The 18185-nt window shown below is 35.2% G+C and overlaps 1 protein-coding gene and 1 non-coding gene across 2 annotated transcripts in view; one reads left to right on the top strand and one right to left on the bottom strand.

The window, feature by feature from the left end:
* The window catches only part of AGBL4 (AGBL carboxypeptidase 4), a 1255618-nt gene that overhangs the window by 87702 nt on the left and 1149731 nt on the right, over window positions 1–18185 (top strand). The window lies entirely within an intron of this gene.
* On the bottom strand, window positions 12988–13060 carry TRNAE-CUC (transfer RNA glutamic acid (anticodon CUC)). Its single transcript has one exon. It is a non-coding gene; the product is annotated as a tRNA-Glu (tRNA).

Genomic DNA, 18185 nt, shown 5'->3' with positions numbered 1-18185 from the left:
AAAAAGAAACAGAAAAATATTCCGGAGCTTACATTCTTGCCAGAGGGGGCAGAAATAATCCTTATAGTAAATAAGTAATTCTTATGGTATGCTTAAACGTGTTGAGTGCTATAGGAAAATTAGGGCAGGTGACAGGAATCAGAAATGTGGGGAAAGTTTGCAATATTTATGGTGGTCAGATTGGTCTCATTGAAGAGGTGAGATCTGAGCAACAACTTGAAGAATGTTGAGGAGTCACCCATGTGGAGATGTGGAGAAAGAGAATTTTAGGAAGACGTAGTAGCCTTTGCAAATCCCATAAAGTTGAGGTGTGCCTGAATTATAAGAGAAATAGCAAGAAGGCCAAGTTATGTGAGAATAGTAGGAGGTGAAATCAGACAGGTGAAAGGGAAATAGATCATATAGGATCTTTAAAAAACATTTTGTTTTACTCTGAATGAAATGCTAAACCTCTTGAGGGTTTTGAACAAGGTGCAACATGATCTCTCATGTTTTGGAAAGATTACTTTGGTGATTTTGTTGAGAATAGAATATAGCAGGGCAAACAAGTAGACTAGTTAGGAATAGTCCAGTTGGGAGAAGATAGTGGCTTGGATCAAGGTGATATCTGTGGAGGTAGTGAGAAGTAGTTGGATTCTAGATCTATTTGAAAGGATTCCTTTCTTTTTGTATGCTGGAACATCCTTTTAATCATTAAGTATGGCCTTCCTCTTACAGATTATGCTGTTTTAAATTGAATGACTGAAGAGATACTGGTATCTTTACCATAGATATGAATAACAACTAACCCTTGTCTTTTAAAAATATTTTTATTGGAGTATAGTTGGTTTACAATGTTGTGTTAGTTTCAGGAGTGCAGCAAATTGAATCAGTTATACATATACATATATTCACTCTTATTTAGATTCTTTTCCCATATAGGCCATTACAGAGTATTGAGTAGAGTTCCCTGTGCTATACAGTCGGTCCTTATTAGTTACCTATTTTATGTATAGTAGTGTGTATGTGTCAATCCCAATCTCCCAGTTTGTCCCCCCATTCCCCCCAGTAACCGTAAGTTTGTTTTCTACATCTGTGACTCTCTCTCTGCTTTGTAAATAAGTTCATTTTTTTTAAGATTCCACATATAAGCAGTATTATATGATATTTGTCTTTCTGTGTCTGACTTACTTCACTCAGTATGACAATCTCTTGGTCCATACATGTTGCTGCAAATGGCATTATTTTGTTCTTTTTTATGGCTGAGTAATATTCCATTATACATATGTACCACATCTGCTTTACCCATTCCTCTGTTGATGGACATTTAGGTTGCTTCCATGTCCTGGCTATTGTAAATAGTGCTGCAGTGAACATAGGGGTGCATGTATCTTTTCAAATTATGGTTTTCTCTGGGTATATGCCCAGTAGTGGGATTATTGGATAATGTGGTAGCTCTGTTTTTAGGTTTTTTTTTTTTTTTTTTGCGGTACGCGGACCTTTCACTGCTGTGGCCTCTCCCACTGCGGAGCACAGGCTCCAGACGTACAGGCTCAGCGGCCATGGCTTATGGGCCCAGCTGTGCCGTGGTATGTGGGATCTTCCTGGACCGGGGCATGAACCCACATCCTCCACATTGGCAGGTGGACTCTCAACCACTGTGCCACCAGGGAAGCCCTGTTTTTAGTATTTTAAGGAACCTCCATACTGTTCTCCATAGTGGCTGTACCAATTTACATTCCCACCAACAGTGTAGGAGGGTTCCCTTTTCTCCACACTGTATACACCATTTACTGTTTGTAGATTTTTTGGTGATGGCCATTCTGACTGGTGTGAGATGATACCTCATTGTAGTTTTAATTTGCATTTCTCTAATAATTAGCTATGTTGAGCATCTTGTGCTTTTTGGCCATCTGTATGCCTTCTTTGGAGAAATGTCTATTTAGATCTTACCCCCCATTTTTTGATTAAGTTGTGGTTTTTTTGATATTGAGCTGCATGAGCAGTTTTGGAGATTAATCCCTTGTCGGTTGCTTTGTTTGCAAATATTTTCTCCCAGTCTGAGGGTTATCTTTTCATTTTGTTTGTGGTTTACTTTGCTATGCAAAAGCTTTTAAGTTTAACTAGGTCCCATTTGTTTATTTTACTCTAGGAGGTGGATCAAAAAACATCTTACTGTGATTTATGTCAGAGAGTGTTCTTCCTATGTTTTCCTTTAACAGTTTTATAGTATCTGTCTTTAAGATTAATAATCCATTTGGAGTTAATTTTTGTGTATGGTGTTAGGAAGTGTTCTAATTTCATTCTTTTACATGTAGCTGTCCAGCTTTCCCAGAACCACTTATTGAAGGGACTGTCTTTTCCCATTGTATATTCTTGCCTCTTTTGTCATAGTGACCACAAGTGCGAGAATTTATCTCTGGGCTTTCTATCCTATTCCATTGATCTATATTTCTGTTTTTGTGCCAGCACCATAGTGTTTTGATGACTGTAGCTTTGTAGTATAGTCTGAAGTTAGGGTGCCTGATTCCTCCAGCTCTGTTTTTCTTTCTCAAGATTGCTTTGGCTATTCGTGGTCTTTTGTGTTTCCAAGAAAATTGTAAAATTTTTTGTTTTACTTCTGTAAAAATGCCATTGGAAGTTAGGTAGGAATTGCATTGAATCTGTAGATTGCTTTGGTTAGTATAGTCATTTTGACAATATTGATTCTTCCAATCCAAGAGCATGGTATATGTCTCCATCTGATTGTGTCATCTTTGATTTCTTTTATCAGTGTCTTATAGTTTTATGACTATAAATCTTTTGCCTCCTTAGGTAAGTTTATTCCTATGTATTTTTTTCTTTCTGATGCAGTGGTAAATGGAATTGTTTTCTTAATTTCCCTTTCTGATCTTTCAGTGTTAGTGTATAGGAATGCAAGAAATTTCTGTGTATTAATTTTGTTTCCTGAAACTTTACCAAATTAATTGATGAGCTCTAGTAAATTTTTGGTAGTGTATTTAGGATTTTCTATGTATAGTGTCATGTCATCTGCAAACAGTAACAGTTTTACTTCTTCTTTTCCAGTTTGGATTCCTTTTATTTCTTTTTCTTCTCTTTTTGCTGTGGCTAGGACTCTCCAAACTCTGTTGAATAAAAGTGGCAAGAGAAGATATCCTTGTCTTGTTTGTGGTCTTCGAGGAAATGCTTTCAGTTTTTCACCATTGAGAATGATATTCGCTATGGGTTTGTCGTATGTGGCCATTATTACATTGAGGTGGATTCCCTCTTTGCCCACTTTCTGGTGAGTTTTTATCATAAATCTGTGTTGAATTTTGTCAGAAGTTTTTTCTGCATCTATTGAGATGATCATATGGTTTTTATTCTTCGGATTGTTAATGTGGTGTATCACATTGGTTTATTTGCATGTATTGAAGAATCCTTGCATCCCTGAGATAAATCCCACTTGATTACAGTGTTTGATCTTTTTAATGGGCTGTTGGATTCTGTTTGCTAGTATTTCGTTGAGGGATTTTGTGTCTACATTCATCAGTGATATTGGCCTGTAATTTTCTTTTCTTTTTTTTGTGTGTGATATCTTTGTCTAGTTTTGGGATCAGGGTGATGGTGGCCTTGTTAAATGAGCTTGGGAGTGTTGCTTCCTCTGCAGTTTTTTGGTAGAGCTTCAGAAGGATAGATGTTAACTCTTCTCTAAATGATAGAATTCTCCTGTGAAGCCATCTGGTCCTGGACTTTTGTTTGTTGGAAGATTTTAAATCACAGTTTCAATTTCAGTACTTGTTGGTCTGTTCATATTTTCTATATTTTCTTAGTTCTGTCTTGGAAGGTTGTACCTTTCTAAGAATTTGTCCATTTCTTCTATGTTGTCCATTTTATTGGCATATAGTTGCTTGTGGTAGTCTCTTAAGATCCTGAAAGGATTCCTTAATAGATTAGTTATTCAGTATGAAATTAAGACTCAAGGATGACTCCAATGATTTTGGGCTCAAGCACTGACTAGGTATATACATGATCTCATTTAATCTTTATATGAATAGTATGAATAAAATCTTTTTTATCTCCTTTTGACAGACAAGAAAACTGAGGTCTAGAGCATGCTGGAGATTTGCCCAAAGCCTTAAAATTACTATGTGGCAGAGCTATGATTCAAGTTTATGTCTGTCAACCTTAGGATTATGATCTTTTCAATACATAAGAACAGGATAGGGCTTCCCTGATGGTTGAGAGTCTGCCTGCCAATGCAGGGGACATGGGTTCGTGCCCCGGTCTGGGAGGATCCCACATGCTGTGGAGCGGCTGGGCCTGCAAGCCATGGCCAGTGAGCCTGTGCGTCCAGAGCCTGTGCTCCGCAATTGGAGAGGCCATAACAGTGAGAGACCCGTGTACCACAAAAAAAAAAAAAAAAAAAAAAAAAAAAAAAAAAAAAAACAGAATAGACAGTCTTCCCTAAAATTTGTACCAGTGGCTTTATACCATTTTTTGCATTTAAAATTTCCACATGTTTCTTGATGCAATGCCATTATCCTTAAATAAAAATTTAATGTAAAAAGTAGTTAGAGGCTAGATATATTCCAGGAGTGCCTGGAAGAAACAAATGCAAAACTTCAAAAACCCAGAAGGATCATGCCCTCCCAGAAGGATCTTACAGATATTCTTACAGATAAAGCTCCAATGTAGGTGAGTTTAAAAACAAAAATTTTAAAACACACTAGGAAACAATGTAGTGGATGGAAGATAGGAATCTCAACAAATACTAGGATTAAACTCCAAGGACTTCCAAAGAGGAGGTATAAGCACATTTGTTTAAAATGATTAAAGCCATAAAGGGAAGAATCATAAACTAAAGAGAACATATCATAAAAAGAGGTTATACTTGTTTATAAAAGAACCAAATAGAACATCTGAAAGTGAAATATATATAATCATTGACATTAAAAACTCTGAAGTTGGGTTAAATATCTAATTAGATACCACTGAAGAGAGATTAATGAAGTAGAAGCCAGAACTGAGGAGCACAGAGAGGTATAGAGATGAAATATATAGAAGAGAAGTTGTCATATTAAGATGAGGAATTCCAGAAGAAAATCACATAGAAGCAATATTGAAAATAATGACTTACGAAAGACATGAATCTTTCATATTGTAAGTACAACTCCTGAAAAATAAGTAAAAATATATCCTTGAAATCTTTCTCCCCAATATGTTACAGTGAAATTGCAGAATACTATAGATAAAGAGAAGTTCTTCAAAACAACTAGGGAGAAAGATACAATATTTTAAGAGGAGTGATTGTTCTGAGGTTCTTGAATTTTAAGAATAGGAAGGTAGAATTATTTAAATTTATACTTTATATCAGGTATTGATCTTTGTATATTCTGGATACGAGTTCTTTGTGGAGGTGTCAAATATCTTCTCCCAGTCTGTGGCTTCTCTTTACATATCTTAATTGTGTCTTTCAAAAAACAAAAGTACCTTTTAATCCAATTTATCATTTTTTTCTTTAATATTTTATGTTTTTGGTGTTCTATATAAGAAATTTTTACTAATCAAAGACCACAAAATTTTTCTCCTGTTTTCTTCTACAAGTTTTATAATTTTAGGTTTTACATTTAGATCTATGATCCATTTTGAGTTAATTTTTATATATGATTTTAAGTAAGAATTGATACTTATTTTCAGCACCATTTTTTGAAAAGACTTTCATTTCCTCATTGAATTGCCTTGCAAGTCAATTGCTCATATATGTGTAGGTCTATTTCTGGACTCTATAATCTGTCTCATTGATCTATGTATCTATCTTTTTGAAATAGCAAGCTGTCTTGATTACTGTAACTTTTTAGCAGTTTTTGCTCTTTTTTCTGTATTAAATTGCTTTGATTATACTAGGTTCTTTGAATTTTCTAATACAACTAGAGTAATTAGTCAATTTCTACAAAAAGACTCCTGGGATTTGAATGTCATTATATTGAATTTATATACATCAATTTGTGAGAAATGCCATCTTAACAAATTTTAGTCTTTCATCCATGAACATATGCCATATATTTCCACTTATTTAGGTATTCTTCAAATTCTTTCAGCAATATTTTGTAATTTTTAGTGTAGAAGACCTGGACATCTGTGGTTAATTTCTAGGTGTTTGTGGTTGTAGTGTTACTGTGAATGGGATTCTCAAATTTTTATTTTACATTTGCCTGCTGGTAGTACAATTGTTTGCTGCTGGTACAATTGATTTTGTATTTATATTCACTTTGTATCCTGTGACCTTGCTAAATTTGTTTCTAAGTAGTTGTCTTGTAGATTTTCTGAGATTTTCTATGTAAACGTTATCTTCTGTAAGTAAGGACACTTTTATTTCTTCTTTTGTAGTTTTTATGTCTTTCATTTTCTTGCATTATTGCAAGAGTTTGGTGCTTCATAATGATGTTGAATAGACGTAGTGAAAGTGGACATCCTTTTCTTATTCTTGATCTCAAGGAGAAGCAATAAAATCTTACGCCATTAAGTGTGCTATTAGCTATAAGTGATTTTTGTTTGTTTTTTAATTGCATGTCACTTATCAGTTTCAGGACATTTCCAACTATTCTTAGTTTGAGAAAAGTTGTTTTTTAACATGAATGCATGTTGGATTTTGTCAAATGTTTTTTTCTGTATCTATTGAAATAACAATTGGTTATTCTCCTTTTGATTGTTGAAAGGGTGAATTACATTGCTTGATTTTCAAATGTTAAAACAACCTTGCATTCTTCGTTTATTTAACACTTTTTGTTAAATTTATACTAAGTATTTTACGTTTTGTGATCCTATTATAAATGGAATTGTTTTTTAAATCTCATTTTGAGCTTATTCAATGCTCCTGCATAGATATACATTTAATTTTTGTATGACTTGTATCCTACACTGTTGCTGAAAAAATTTTTTAGCTTAAATTGTTTTTTGTATGTGCATTCCTTAGGATTTTCTATATAAAAGATTGTATCATTAGCAAGTAGATATAATTTTACCTCTCCTTTTCAAATATGAATGCTTTTTTTTTTCTTTTTCTTGCCTACTTGCCCTTGCTAGAATATCTACTACAATGTTGAACAGAAATGGTGAGAGCAAACATGCTTATCCTACCCCAGATCTTAGGGTGAAAAGCTTTCAGCCTTGCACCATTAACAGTGGTAATTAGTTGTGGGATTTTTAAAAATTCCTTTCTGTTCATTTGTCTTCCAGTGTTTTTTTCTCATGAAAAGTATCAAATTTTGTGAAGTGCTTTTTCTGCATCTATTGAGATGATCATGTGATTTTTGTCCTTTATTCTAGTAATGTGGTATATTGCACTAATTGATTTTCATATCTTGAACCAACATTTGAATTTCATTGAATTTCAACATTAAATCCCACTTGTGGTTTACAGTCATTTTTGTATATTGCTGGATTTGGTTTGCTAGTGTTTCATTGAGGATTTGGGGGTCAATATTCATAAAGGGTATTGATGTGTAGTTTTTATGTGATGTCTTTGATTTTAGTATCAAGACCATCCTGGCCTCAAGGAATGAGTTTGGAAGTGTTCTCTCTTCTTCATTTTTGGGGAAGAGCTTGTTAAGTATTGGTGTTAACTTTCCTTTAAAAGTGTAGTAGAATTTACCAGTGAAGACATCTGCACTTGGATATTTCCTGGTGATAAGTTTTTTGATTATTATATCAGTATTTTTGTTTAGGTCTATACAGATATTAGTGTTTCTTCTTTAGTCAGTTTTGTTTGTGTCTTCTCACAATTTTCCTCATATCGTCTAGGTTATCTAATTTGTTAGCATACAATTGGTCATAGTATATCCTCTATTTAATTCCTGATTTTATGCATTTACTGTCCTCTTTTTTTCTTAAACAATATAAAGATTCGTCTATTTTATTGATCACATAAAACAATTTTTGTTTTTATTGATTTTCTCTACTGTTTTTCTATTATTCGTTTACTTCCATCCTTTATTATTTCCTTTATTCTGCCTTCTTTAGGTTTAGTTTGCTTTATTTTTAAGCTTCAAGAGGTGAAATATAAGCAGATTACATTATGTCTTTAAGATGTTTCTTTCTTTAATATAAGCATATCCAGCTATATATTTCTGCATAAGTACTGCTTACTATGCATCCTTAGCTTTTGATAGATAGTAGTTTTGTTTACATTCATGCTAAGGTATTTTATAAATTCCTTTCTGATTTCCTCTTTCACCCTCTTGGATATTGAGGAAAGTGTTGTTTAATTTCTACATGTTTTTGAATTCCTTAAATTTCCTTCTGTTATTGATTTCTAATTTCCTTCTATTTTGTTTGGAGAGAATACTTTCCATGATTTCCTTCATGTTAAATTTATTGAGACTTGTTTTATGCTCTACGTTTTAGTCTTTTCTGAAAAATATACCTGTAAACGTGAGGAGAATGTATATTTTACTGTTGAGTAGAATGTTCTATATATCTAGCTGTTTTAGTGTTGCTCAATTCTTATATTTCCTTGTTGATATTCCAGTTGTTCTAGTTGTTTCTATTCATTATATAAAGTTGGATATTGAAGTTTTCAGCTATTATTGTTGTCTTGTGTATTTGTCCCTTTAATTCTGACTGTTTCTGTGTTATTTGTTTTGGGACACTCTTGTTAGGTGTATTTATATTTGTAATTGCTATATCTTCTTAATGAATTGCCCTTTCTACATTATAAAATATCCTTCTTTGTGTGTACTAATAATTTTTGTCTTAAAGTCAATTTTTCTGATATTAGTGTATATAGGCATTCCAGCTCAGTTTTGCTTTGTTTGGTATATTATTTTCCTTCCTTCTACTTTAAATCTATTTGTGTGTTTATATCTCAAATACATCTCTTGTAGACAGCGTATGGTTGGCTCACAAAAAAAAAAATTCATTCTGACATATACTGCCTTTTAATTGGAGTGTTTAATCCACTTACATTTATTGTAATTACTGATAAGCTAAGATCATTTTGCTATTGCCTTTAAGTGGTTTATGCCTCCCTCCCTATTTATTCCTCCATAACTGCCTTATATTGTGTTAGATAAGTATTATCTAGTGTACTATTTAATTCCCATCTTACTGATTTTACTGTATTTTAATTTTTCTTTTCTTTTCTTATTTTTTACATCTTTATTGGAGTATAATTGCTTTACAATGGTGTGTTAGTTTCTGCTTTATAACAAAGTGAATCAGCCATATATATACATATGTTCCCATATCTCTAATTTTTCTTTTCTTAATGGTTGTCCTAGGGATTGCAATGAATATAATTTAATTGATAGCAGTCTAGTTTGAATTAATTTCAATAATATACATATATATTTATTGTCCTACAAATTACATCTGAATACATTATGTACACTCCATGCAGATTTATAATTACTGCTTTGTGTGGTTGTCTTCTATATGTAGTAGAAAAAAATATCTACAAACATAAAATATGTTTATACTGTCTTTTTTTTGTGTGTGTGGTACATGGGCCTCTCACTGCTGTGGCCTCTCCTGCTGCGGAGCACAGGCTCTGGATGTGTAGGCTCAGCAGCCATGGCTCACAGGCCCAGCCGCTCTGCGGCATGTGGGATCTTCCCAGGCTGGGACATGAACCTGTGTCCCCTGCATCGGCAGGCGGACCCTCAACCACTGCACCACCAGGGAAGCCCTATATACTGTCTTTTATATTTACCTATCTAGTTACATTTACTGGTGCTCTTTATTTCTTCATGTGGATTTCAGTTATTTTCTAATGTTCTTTCATTTCTACTAGAAGGCCATCCTTTAGTTTTTCTTGTAGGGCAGGTATGATTATCTGCTAATGTCTTAATGTCTCTTCATTTTTGAAGAGTATTTCTGCTGCCTATCAAATATTTTCTTTCAGCACTTTGAATATGTTATCCCTCTGCTTTCTGACTTCCATGTTTCTGATGAGAACTCAGCTGTTAATCTTACTGAGGATTCCTTGAACATAATGAGTTGCTATGATGTTTGTTGCTGTGTTCAAGAGTTTTTTGGTCTTTGACTTTTGACAGTTTGATTATGTCTAAATATGGATCACTCCTTTTTCATAGGTGGAAGAAGGAAAAATTAAAAATTATTTTAATTTCAGATTTTTTTTGTCTTTTGGATCTGGCTTTTTATTCCAATCTAGCAATGTCTGCTTTTCACTGGAATGTTTATTTATATATTTGTTCTATTTTAGTGTAATTATTGATATGTTATACTTAAATGAAATATCTTGGTATTCATTTTCTTACTGCCTCTTCTGTTTCTTGTTACTCTGTTGTTCTTTTACTGCCTTCATTTGGGATAATAAAATTTTTGTTTAGTGTTATATATCTTCTGTATTGCATTCTTAGTAACATTATTATTTTATATTTACTTTAATGGTTTCTCTAGAACTAAAAATATGCAGTTATAACTTACCAAATTCTTTAAAAATTTTTTGTTAAAAATTTGTTTAGAGTACTTTTAGGTCACAGCAAAATTGAGAGGAATGTACAGAGCTTTCTCAAATAATGCAGTCCCCACACATGCATAGGCTCCCCCATTATCAATGTCCCCCACCTGAGTGGTATATCTGTTACAATTGATGAACCACTTGACACATCATAATCAACCCAAAGTCCATTAGGGTTCACCCTTAGTATTGCACTTTCTATTGGTTTGTATAAATATGTAACTACAAGTATTCATCATTGTAGTCATACAGACAATTTTCACTGCCCTAAAAATCCTCTACTGCCTATTAATCTCTCCATCCCCTAACATTTGATCTTGTTATTATCTCCATACTTTACCTTTTCTCAGAGTGTCATATGGTTGGAATCACACAGTATGTATGTAGCATTTTCATATTGGCTTCTTTTGATTATTAACATGCATTTAATTTTCTTCTGTGTCTTTCCATAGCTTGATAACTCATCAAGCCATTTCAGAGTCAATATTTTCCCATTTCACCCTTAACACTTCACACTGTGTACTTTGTAATTACTACCTTTTTTTAACTCAAAACTTATTCTTTCTACATTCTACTAACCTCGCATCAGTTTAATTCTATTTACACATCCCAATTCTTGCTGCTGTTGTTGTCATATATTTTCCTTCTACATACTTTGCAAACCTCCCTTAAGGTGTCATTAAAAAAAAAAAACTTTAGTTAGTAGCCTTTAAGAAACTTTTGAGACAAAAATAGTTTATTATATTTACATGCTTATTCACTATTTTAGTGTTGTTTATATGTTCTTATAGATATGAATCCCATCTAATATTTTTTTGCATCTTTTAGCTTTTCATGTAGTGAAGATCTGCTGGCAATAAATTCTGTCAACTTTAATTTATTTATCTGGGTTTTTTTTTTTTTGTGGTACACAGGCCTCTCACTGTTGTGGCCTCTCCCGTTGCGGAGCACAGGCTCCAGACATGCAGGCTCAGCGGACATGGCTCACGGGCCCAGCCGCTCCACGGCATATGGGATCTTCCCGGACCAGGGCACAAACCCGTGTCCGCTGCATCAGCAGGGGGACTCTCAACCACTGCGCCACCAGGGAAGCCCCTATTTTACCCTTATTTTTAAGGATATTTTATTCAATATTGAATTATGGGTTGCAAGTTTTGTTCTTTCATCACTTTAGAAATGTCGTTTACTCTCCATTATTTTTGAAAAGAAGTCAATGGACATTCTTATTGTTGTCCTTCTGTATGTATTATGGCTTTTTTTCTGGTTGCTTTCAAGCTTTTTTATTTATATGTATTTTTTATCAGTTTGACGATTATGTGCCTAGGTTGAGGTATTTTTTTCTTTTCTTTCTTGCTTTTTTGGTTTTGGGGCATTTGCTGCTTTAATAGATGGCTTGTTCCTCTCTTTTTTTACAATAAATGTATTTATTTTATTTTTATTTTTGGCTGTTTTGGGTCTTCGTTGCTGTGGGCGGGCTTTCTCTGGTTTTGGCGAGTGGGGGCTACTCCTCGTTGTGGTGTGTGGGCTTCTTATTGCAGTGGCTTCTCTTATTGTGGAGCGTGGGCTCTAGGCCCGCGGGCTTCAGTAGTTGTGGCACGTAGGCTCAGTAGTTGTGGCGCATGGTATTAGTTGCTCCATGGCATGTGGGATCTTCCCGGGCCAGGGCTCGAACCGGTGTCCCCTGCATTGGCAGGCAGATTCTTAACCACTGTGCCACCAGGGAAGCCCTGTTACTCTCTTTAATTACAAAAAGAATGAGACCCAAATAAAAAAACTCCTACATTTTCAATAAATGAAAATATACAAAACTCAATATTTATTCATATTTACTAGAGGTACAAAGTATAATTACTATCAGAAAATTTTAAAATTAAAATTTGTATTTACCTCTCCCCTTACTAATGAATATTCTAAGCTGAGCATGTAATCCCACAAACACTAGATATGGGTGGATTTTCTGATAATAAAATGTTTACACATCATGAGGAACAAAGAAGTTCACCATGAGTGAACTTCTTTTCCCTTCTCCTTCTAAGGACTTTAATTTCTCATGATTGCCTCCATATTGGGTAGCTGTGGCACCATGGAAGACTCAATAATCGCTGTTTCTTGGTTTTTTTAAAAATATTTTTATTTGGGCTGCATCGGGTCTTAGTTGTGGCATGTGGGATTTTCGTTGCCACGTGTGGGATCTTTGTTGCAGTGTGGGGGATCTTTAGTTGTGGCATGCAGGAACTTTAATTGCGGCATGTGGGCTCTTAGTTGTGGCATGCGGGATTTAGTTCCCCGAACCCAGGTTCCCTGCATTGGGAGCACAGAGTCTTAACTGCTGGACCAACATGGACGTCCCATGTATCTTGTAATACATACAGAGTTTTATCAAGAATCCCTGGAAAAGGGGACATTATGTTATACACTGTCAGGATAATTAAAAACAATGCCAGTCATTTAATTTTTAAACAAGAGAATCTGATTGAATTAAATGTGGGTAAAACTCAGTGGACTATTTATTTACTGACTGCATTGCATGGCCTGTGGGATCTTAGTTCCCTGACCAGGGATTGAATCTGGGCCCACAGCAGTGAGAGTGCAGAGTCCTAACCACTGGACCACCAGGGAACTCCCTCAATGGACTCTTTAAATTGAACTTTAGTGATTTACTCATTTGTACAAGAACATCAAAATCCAAGGTCTTACATCATGATAAATTGTCTAGAAACTCATCTTACTATGAATGCATAAGACCCTGAAAAGGTTGTCTTGTGATGTCTGAAGCATGTTCACAGATGATTTATGTCAGAACAGAGGCCATGAAGAACTCTGAAGGATAGTTATCAGCTGTTAAGTGTTCCAGTTTTTAGGTAAGTACACTTCTCCTTTAAATGCTGTACTTGCCAGCTAATACCATTCTTGTTTGAATAATCTTTTCTTCATCTTCCTTTTTCCTTTATGTTAAGGTGATTATCAACTTTATATAAGCACCCACAGATAACGTTCATTATTAGAACACTCATTATGTTTAGGCCACTCCCTGACAACATGTAGAGAAATCTTAATGCTTTCAATGAGATATTTCCAATATAAATTTTAAAGCAGATAATTTTTTTCCTACACAGGAAATTACCTAGTATCATCAACAGTCTGTAAGCTCTTAATATTATACGTCAACTAAACCTCAATTTAAAAAATTGAAACAAAACAAAACAGTATGTAGGTTCTTCTGAGTTTTCATAAGTCCCTTTACTCACCTGCTTTCTAAAAATGTCCTTGTGCATTTCAGCCTAGGTCTTGAGGTACACATTCTTTTGGGTCTCCTCAATCCTATTCTCATATTTTGAATCTGGTAACAGAAAATGAAACAGGAAAATTATTTTATTTTATTTTTTGGCCCCACAGCACGGCTTGTAGGATCTTAGTTTCCTGACCAGGGATCGAACACAGGCCCACAGCAGTGAAAACGTGGAGTCCTAACGATTGGACCGCCAGGGAATTCCCAGGAACTTTTTAAAAAAAACTGATTTAATCTTTGGCCTAAGAACTCCAATGCTCAAGTAATGAAATGGAGAATATCCGTTTATATACTAACTCACACATTCCTTGTTATTTTTTCTTTTTATTTATCCTGTATGAGGTTTTCTGAGATTCTAAGATACCTAATTCATTATATTTTTTATTACATTTGGGAAATTTTTGGCTTATTCTGGGGCTCTGTTTATTTTTCTTCCATTTCTTTTTTGTGTTCTTCAGATTATATTACTTTAAAATTGATCCATCTTCAAATTCACTGACTCTTTTCTGTCTCTAATTTGGTGTTAAGCCCATCAAGTTAGTTTTTCATTTTAGTTACTGTACTTTTTAGCTATATAATATTTATTTGATCTTTTAAAAAAGTTTTCATTTTTCTGATGAAATTTCCTATCCGTTCACACATGAAAATTATAATTTTCTTTAATTCCTATAACATGTTTTCTTTTTGTTCTTTGAGTATAACAGCCAATTTAAAATGTCTTTGTCTGCTAAATAGTACATCTGAATCTCACTGTGGATTTGTATTAATTGCTTCTATCCACTCCTTTGATTAAGGATTAAAATTAATTAATTAGCTAATTAATTAATTAAAGTATCTAGTAACTTTAGATTGTGATACCTTTTAGAGAATGGATTCTGTTATCCTCTTCTGAAGCAAATTGGTGTTTATTATAGAAGTCAGTTCAATTACTGATCATTTCAAGGCTGATTACCTTAAACTTCTGTAGGCATGGTTTTAAATTTTATTGAGATAGATTTGTCAGACGCCCTAGGTATTTCTGAACTACTCTAACTTGGGTCCAAGCTTTCTCACACATGAAGGTTTTATCAGAGCTTTGTTTTCAGGGAAAATATAAAATAGTTCTTTCTTTAGGACATGGTTCTTATTTCTAAGGTATGTCCCTTCTGGTATCTCAATTGACTATTATGTATGAGGTGTTAGAAGTTCTTCCACTTTAGCTGTACTGGGCTCCCAACACCGTCTTACCCAGCATTGCTTCATCTCTAGTACAGTTAGTCCCCTACATACAAACCTTCAAGTTGTGACCCTTCAAAGTTGTGAGCATGCGTTCACATGTCCAGTCATGTAAGTTAGTTCATGTGTCTAGTGTATGTGTCACATGCTTGCATCCTCTACAAGTGGTTGTGCTTTTGTGTACTTTACAGTACTGTGTAGAGTACAGTAGTACAGTATCTTTACTTCAAGTCCAGGGTGTCTGGAAGCAAGCATAAAAGTAGCAGTGATGTAGCTGGTACCGGTAAGAAGCACCAAGTGGTAACGATGGAAACAGAAGTGAAACTTATTGAGAGAGTAGAGCAAAGCAAAAAGATGATAGACATTGCTCATTCTTGTAACATGAATCATTCAACCATCGGCACAATTCTAAAGAACAAGGACAAGATTATGGAACATGTGAAGTCTGCTGTGCTGCTGATGTCAACAATAATATTGAGGAAGCATAGAAAAATGATGGAAGAGATGGAGAAACTTCTCAGTGTGTGAATGCAGGATCAGCATCAGCATCGGGTCCCACTCAGCTTAATGCTGATTCAAGAGAAAGCTAAAAGCCTTTATGAAGACTTGAAAAAGAAACACGGTAAAGAATCAGAGGGCGCATTTTTTAGTGCCAGCCATGGCTGGTTTCATTGGTTCAAGGTTAGTGCTAACCTTCACAATGTAAAAGTAAGTGGCAAGGCAGCGAGTGCAGATATGGTAGCTGCCCAGGAATTTCCTGAAATGCTTCAAGAAATTATTGATGAAAGAACACATTTACCCGAGTGGGTTTTTAATGTGGATGAGACAGGACTGTACTGGAAGAGGATGTGAGACTGAAGCTACATCAGTAAGGAGGAAAATTTGATGCCAGGCTGTAAAGCAGCAAAGAATAGGCTAACTCTTTTGTTTAGTGGCAATGCTTCTGGTGATATGAAGCTAAAACCTCTCTTAGTTTATCTTTCAGAGAACCCAAGAGCCCTTAAAAACATAGCCAAAGGCTCTCTTCCTGTTGTGTGGAAGAGTAGCCCCAAAGCCTGGGTTACACAGGCCATTTTCCAGGACTGGTTTTTCCACCACTTTATCCCAGAGGTACAGAAATATTGCTTGGAGTAGGACATCCCATTCAACATTCTTTTGCTGCTTGACAATGCTCTGGGCCAGCCCCCATTCATGGATGACTTTCATCCCAATGTCAAAGTAGTGCATTTGCCACCGAATACGACGTCGCTCCAACCTATGGACCAGAGAGTTATAGCGACTTTCAAGAAATGTTATTTACGTCACACTTTTTGTCAGGCAGTAAAGGCAAGTGATGAATCTGGAACAACCTTGCAACAATTTTGGAAGGACTATAACATCTACAAGGCCATGAAAAACATTGACTTTGCTTGGTGTGAGGTTATGGCTGTCACCATGAATGGGGTTTGGAAAAACCTTAGCCCGCAGGTTGTTCATGATTTTTGTGGACTTGAGAAGGTGGATAAGGAGTCCAAAGAGGTCTTCAGCAACTTAGTGACCCTCAGCAAGAAGCTGGAGCTAGATCTTCAAGAGGACGACTTCATTAAACTCCTTGCTGTGCAACACGAGGAGTTTACTAGTGAAGACTTGATGGAATTGGAGGCCCGGAGAAAGGACAAAGAGAGACAAGAGGAAGAAGTAACTGAAGAACTGAAGAGATTCGTGACTCAGGAAATGGTAAGGGGATTTTCTTTATTTAAGGGGGCACTGTTAGTTTTTGAGGCACAGGACCCAAACCTAGAATGGTACAGGAAGGTTGCAGCAGCCGTTCAGAATGCAATCCAATGATACCATGTCATCTATGATGAGAAAAAAAGAGCTACTATCCATATATCACTGGATCATTTTTTGAAGAGAGTAGATAGAATTGAATCCAGCGAGGAACCGGAACCAGTGCCATCAACGTCAGATGTGAGTGAAATTGCAGCTTGCCCTCCGTCTCCTATTGCTGAAACCCTTCAGCTCTACCATCTCCCACCTCCTCCCTCTCCTCCAGTCAGTAACTCTCCTTGCCTGTTTCACTTGATGCCAGCCCCGGTATGCAAGCTGTTGTACTGTACTACTGTATTTTTCAAGGTACTGTATTCTAAGATTAAAAATGTTTTCTTTGTTTTTGGTGTTTATTTATGCATTATTTGTGTGAAAAGTATTATAAACTTATTACAGTACAGTACTATATAGCCAATTGTATTAGTTGGATACCTAGGCTAACTTTGTTGGACTTACAAACAAATTGGACTTACGAATGCGCTCTTGGAATGTAAGTCATTCATATGTAGGGAACTTACTGTATCTCTGATTTTCCTTCAACACTGAAGTAAGTTCTCTTTGATAAATCTAATGTAGTTTCACCCTGTGCATGTGCTGTCTAGCCCTCAGCCACAGACTTACAAGAAATGATCCTAGAGTTTTCTGGGTTACCCCCTCACTACCACCATCTTGTATAGTTTTCTCCTTTCTAATGCCCTACTCTCAGATTTCAGCTGCTTAAACAGCTTCAAATTTTATTTCTGTACACACAGCTCACGGGACCTCTTTAGTCTGGTTGGTGTCTGGTTTCCTGACATAGTTGGGAAGTCTTTCCGTGGTGGAGAGTCAGTCCTATTGTGGGAGCTCATCTTGTGAGTGTCTCTTCTCTCATGGATCGCTGTATCATGTTGTCTATTTCCTAATGTCTGAAAACAGTTGTTTAATATATTTTCCCAGCTTTAAAATTCTTGACAGTGGGGCTAGTCTCTTTATAGTTACTTCAACATGTCTGAGCCAGAAGTAGAGATGTTGCTTTTCTATCAAATACTTTTTCTGCTTTTGAGACGATCACCTATTTGTTCTTTATTTTGTTAATGTTCAGAAGTGAAACCGTTAGGACTGGAATTCTTTTTGTGGGAACATTTAAAATTAAGGATCTGGTCCATTTAGTAGTTATTGAATAATTCACATTTTATATTGCTTCATATTTTAGTTTCAATAAACTGTGTTTTTATAAGAAATTATACATTTCATCTATTTTTCAAGTGTATTGACATACATAGTTTACAATATGTTTGTTGCTTTTTTTTCTTCTTGTCTGATTGTAAAGGACACGTAGTACTAGTCTCTCTTAATTTTTGATATTATTATATGTGTATTCTTACTCTTTATTTTTTCTGTATGAGCTTGCTGGAGTCTGTTCATATTAAAAGTCTTTCAAAAACTATCTCT

Source organism: Neophocaena asiaeorientalis, unplaced genomic scaffold (assembly GCF_003031525.2).
Source record: "Neophocaena asiaeorientalis asiaeorientalis breed wild unplaced genomic scaffold, Neophocaena_asiaeorientalis_V1.1 scaffold138, whole genome shotgun sequence".
NCBI lineage: Eukaryota > Metazoa > Chordata > Mammalia > Artiodactyla > Phocoenidae > Neophocaena > Neophocaena asiaeorientalis.
Note: the sequence above shows the minus strand (reverse complement) of the source record. Positions and strands in the feature narration are given on the sequence as shown.